Raw genomic sequence first — 5351 nt, forward strand, 5'->3', positions numbered from 1 at the left:
GATCAGGTTGTCCCACGGGGGGCTCACAGTCTTCATCCCCATTTTACAGATGAGGGAACTGAGGCCCAGAGAAGTTAAGTGACTTACCCAAGGTCAAACAGCAGAAATGTGGGGGAGCTGGAATTTGAACCCATGACCTCTGACTCTACCTCCTTCCCCTCCCCTCAGCACCTGTATATATGTATATATGTTTGTACATATTTCTTACTCTGTTTATTTATTTTACTTGTACATGTTCATTGTATTTATTTTATTTGGTTTATATGTTTTGTTTTGTTGTCTGTCACCCCCCCTTCTAGACTGTGAGCCTGCTGGTGGGTAGGGACCGTCTCTATATGTTGCCAACTTGTAATAATAATAATAGTAATGATGGCATTTATTAAGCACTTACTATGTGCAAAGCACTGTTCTAAGCACTGGGGAGGTTACAAGGTGATCAGGTGTCCCACGTGGGGCTCACAGTCTTAATCCCCATTTTACAGATGAGGTAACTGAGGCTCAGAGAAGTTAAGTGACTTGCCCAAGGTTACACGGCAGGCATGTGGCGGAGCGGAATTCGAACCCATGACCTCTGACTCCAAAGCCCGGGCTCTTTCCACTGAGCCATGCTGCTTCTCTGGTGGCCATTCATTCATTCATTCATAATAATAATAATAATGGCATTTATTAAGCACTTACTATGTGCAAAGCACTGTTTTAAGCACTGGGGTGGTTACAAGAGAAGCAATGTGACTCAGGGAAAAGAGCCCGGGCTTGGGAGTCAGAGGTCATGGGTTCAAATCCCATCTCCACTGCTTGTCAGCTGGGTGACTTTGGGCAAGTCACTTCACTTATGGTGTCAGGATGGCCGAGTGGTCTAAGGCGCCAGACTCAGGCTGATTTCCTTCCCCAGAATGGGTGTTCTGGTCTCCGTATGGAGGCATGGGTTCAAATCCCACTTCTGACACACAGGCTTCTCAGCGCTTAGAACAGTGCTTTGCACATAGTAAGCGGTTAATAAATGCTATCATTATTATTATTATTCTCTGGGCCTCAGTTACCTCACCTGGAAAATGGGGATTAAGACTGGGGAAGCAGCGTGGCTCAGTTACCTCTGTGCCTCTGTTACCTCATCTGTAAAATGGGGATGAAGACTTTGAACCTCCCGTGGGACAAGCTGATCATCACCTGGTAATGATAATAATAGTAATTTTGGTATTTTAGCGCTTACTATGCACCACTGTTCTAAGCGCTGGGGAGGATACACGGTGATCAGGTTGTCCCATGTGGGTCTCACAATAATAATGATAATAATAATGATAGCATTTATTAAGCCCAAGGTCAAACAGCAGAAATGTGGGGGAGCCGAGATTAGAACCCATGACCTCTGACTCCCAAGCCCGGGGTCTTTCCACTGAGCCACGCTGCTTCTCCGAGCCATGCTGCTTCTCTAGCCATTCATTCATTCATTCGTTCGTTCAATCGTATTTATTCAATGGTATTTATTGAGCGCTTACTGTGTGCAGAGCACTGTACTAAGCGCTTGGGAAGGACAAATCGGCAAATTACGGACACGTTCCTGCCTAGGTTTAGAGGAGTTAATAACGGTGATGATTGCATTTGTTAAATACTTACTATGTGCTAAGCACTCTACGAAGCGCCGAGGTACAGTGTGAACCCGTTGTTGGGTAGGGGTTGTCTCTACTTATTGCTGAGTTGTACTTTCTCAAGCGCTTAGTACAGTGCTCTGCACACAGTAAGCGCTCAATAAACACGATTGAATAAATGAATATACGGTAATTAGGTTAGACGCAGTCCTTGGCTCACGTGGGGTCCACGGTCTAAGTAGGAGGGAGAGCAGGTATCGAATCCCCATCTTGTAGATGAGGAAATGGAGGCACAGAAAGTTGAAATGACTTACCCGAGGTCACACAGCAAGCTGGTGGTATTTGGGATTAGAACCCATGACCCCTGAATCCCAGGCCCATGCTCTTTCCTTAAGGCCAGGCTCCTTCCCCAAGAGTATTATATTTTAGACTGTGAGCCCACTGTTGGGTAGGGACTGTCTCCATAGGTTGCCAATTTGTACTACCCAAGCGCTTAGTACAGTGCTCTGCACATAGTAAGTGCTCAATAAATACGATTGATGATGACGATAATGGCATTTATTAGGCACTTACTATGTGCAAAGCCCTGTTCTAAGCGCAGGGGAGGTTACAAGGTCATCAGGTTGTCCCTCGTAGGGCTCACAGTCTTCATCCCCATTTTACAGATGAGGTAACGGAGGCACAGAGAAGTTAAGTGCCCAGAGTCATGCAGCTGACAATTGGCAGAGCAGGGATTTGAACCCATGACCTCTGACTCCACAGCCTGTGCTCTTTCCACTGAGCCACACTGCTTCTCCTTATGGAGCACCCACTTGGTGTGGTGCAGTGTGCTAGGCACTCTTGGGAAGTACAGAATAAAGATGTGTCATGTTACCTCCCCCCAAGGAGCTTACACTCTAGGGTGAGAGATAGGATGAAGCATGGGCTCGAATGGGTTCGAATCCCAACTCCGCCGCTTATCAGCTGTGTGACTTTAGGCAAGTCACTTAACTTCCCTGGGCCTCAGTTCCCTCATCTGTAAAATGGGTATGAAGGCTGTGAGCTCCACGTGGGACAATCTGATTACCCTGTATGTACCCCAGCGCTTAGAACAGTGCTTTGCACATAGTAATCACTTAACAAATACCAACATTATTTTCCTCTCCTTCTCCTCCCCCTCTCCATCCCCCTGCCTTACCTCCTTCCCCTCCCCATAGCACCTGTATACATGTATATATGTTTGTATGTATTTATTATTCTATTTATTTTATTTGTACATATTTATTCTATTTATTTTATTTTATTAATATGTTTTGTTGTCTGTCTCCTCCTTCTAGACTGTGAGCCCACTGTTGGGTAGGGACCGTCTCTATATGTTGCCGACTTGTACTTCCCAAGCGCTTAGTCCGGTGCTCTGCACACAGTAAGTGCTCAGTAAATACGATTGAATGAATGAATGAATTTATTACTCTATTTATTTATTTATTTTATTTGTACATATTTATTCTATTTATTTTATTTTGTTAATATGTTTCATTTTGTTGTCTGTCTCCTCCTTCTAGACTGTGAGCCCACTGTTGGGTAGGGACCGTCTCTATATGTTGCCGACTTGTACTTCCCAAGCGCTTAGTACAGTGCTCTGCACACAGTAAGTGCTCAATAAATACGATTGAATAAATGAATGAATGAATTTATTACTCTATTTATTTATTTTATTTGTACATATTTATTCTATTTAATTAATATGTTTTATTTTGTTGTCTGTCTCCCCCTTCTAGACTGTGAGCCCGCTGTTGGGTAGGGACAGTCTCTAGATGTTGCCAACTTGTACTTCCCAAGCACTTAATATAGTGCTCTGCACACAGTAAGCACTCAATAAATATGATTGAATGAATGAATGAATTTATTACTCTATTTATTTATTTATTTTATTTGTACATATTTATTCTATTTAGTTAATATGTTTTGTTTTGTTGTCTGTCTCCCCCTTCTAGACTGTGAGCCCGCTGTTGGGTAGGGCCTGTCTCTATATGGTGCCAACTTGTACTTCCCAAGTGCTTAGTACAGTGCTCTGCACACAGTAAGCTCTCAATAAATACGATTGAATGAATGACTGAAGCAGCATGGTATAGTGGATAGAGCAAGGGCTCGGGAGTCAGAAGGTCATGGGTTCTAATCCCTGCTCTGACATTTGTCTGTTGTGTGACCTTGGTTAAGTCCCTTCACTTCTCTGAGCCTGTTACCTCATCTGTAAAATGGGGATTGAGACTGTGAGTCCCATGTGGGACAGAGTCTGTGACCAACCTGTTAAACTTGTATCTACCCCTGCGCTTAGTACAGTGCCTGGCATATAGTAAGCACTTAACAAATACCACTATTATTATTATTATTATTATGGAGTCTCCCATCATGGCCTAGAGGATAGAGCATGGGCCATGGAAGTCAGAAGGACCTGGGTTCTAATTCCAGCTCCGCCACTTGCCTGCTGTGTAATCTTGGGCAAGTCACTTCGCTTCTATGTGCCTCAGTTACCACATCTGTAAAATGGGGATTAAGACTGTGAGCCCCGTGTGGGATAGACTGTATCTATTCCAGGGCACACAGTACAATGCCTGGCACACAGTATGTGCATAACACATAGGGGAAGCAGCATGGCTCATTGGTAAGGGGACGGGCTTTGGAGTCAGAGGTCACGGGTTCATATCCCGACTCCGCCAATTGTCAGCTGTGTGACTTTGGGCAAGTCACTTCACTTCTCTGGGCCTCAGTTACCTCATCTGTAAAATGGGGATTAAGACTGTGAGCCCCACGTGGGACAACCTGACCACCTTGTAAACTCCCCAGTGCTTAGAACAGGGTGTTGCACATAGTAAGCGCTTAATAAATGCCATTATTATTATTATTATTATTATTACAAATACCACAAAAAAAAAGGAATGCCAAACTTCAGGATCAAGAACCTACTCAGATTAGTAGAAGAATTGACTGTAGCATTATTGTCTTGCACAGCAGAAGTCACTCTCTCTTGTCCCTTGCCAGTTACGTTTCCTCCAGCACTCAAAGCAAGTAGATAGGCCGAGGTGCACAGCCTGTCTGCACAGCACAGTCTTCTAGACTGTGAGCCCACTGTTGGGTAGGGACCGTCTCTATATATTGCCAACTTGTACTTCCCAAGCGCTTAGCACAGTGCTCTGCACACAGTAAGCGCTCAATAAATACGATTGAATGAATGAATGAATCTTTGACTTTGGTACCCAGCTATAAGCAGAACCAGGAGTAGAGCCTTAAGCTCTCCAGAGCAGGGCTCTTTCTCCTGGACCCAGCCAGGGACACAGAGAACAGATATTGAGTATATAGCTCTCTTTCCTGTTCAAAAAATAGATGTTAACTTATAATTATAATAATAAATTAATATAAATTAATTAAATTAATTAAATTGATAAATAATAAATTAATAAATATTGCATTTAACTTAGAGTAAATTTAGGAACACTGATGGAGAATTCATGCGGGCCATTCTCCCTTTTCTTTTCTCCTTTTAAGTGCTTAGCACAGTGCTCTGCATGTAGTAAGTACTCAGTAGATAGGATTGATTAAGCAATAGAGACTCTAGTTCAACTAGTCGAGAGTGCTTTAACACTAGGTGAGTTTTGTTGCTATTGATGTCTGACTACTGGTTTGGTTTTGTTGTCTGTCTCCCCCTTCTAGACTGTAAGCCTGTTGCGGGGTAGAATTGTCTCTGTCTGTTGCCGAATTGTACTTTCCAAGCGCTTAGTACAGTGCTCT

The 5351-nt window shown here is 43.5% G+C and overlaps 1 non-coding gene across 1 annotated transcript; it reads left to right on the forward strand.

The window, feature by feature from the left end:
• Positions 1 to 837: 837 nt before the first annotated feature.
• Positions 838 to 946, forward strand: TRNAL-CAG. The gene is made up of 2 exons: positions 838 to 875; positions 901 to 946. It is a non-coding gene; the product is annotated as a tRNA-Leu (tRNA).
• Positions 947 to 5351: the final 4405 nt, after the last annotated feature.

This window comes from Tachyglossus aculeatus, chromosome 7 (genome assembly GCF_015852505.1).
Source record: "Tachyglossus aculeatus isolate mTacAcu1 chromosome 7, mTacAcu1.pri, whole genome shotgun sequence".
Classification (NCBI taxonomy): domain Eukaryota; kingdom Metazoa; phylum Chordata; class Mammalia; order Monotremata; family Tachyglossidae; genus Tachyglossus; species Tachyglossus aculeatus.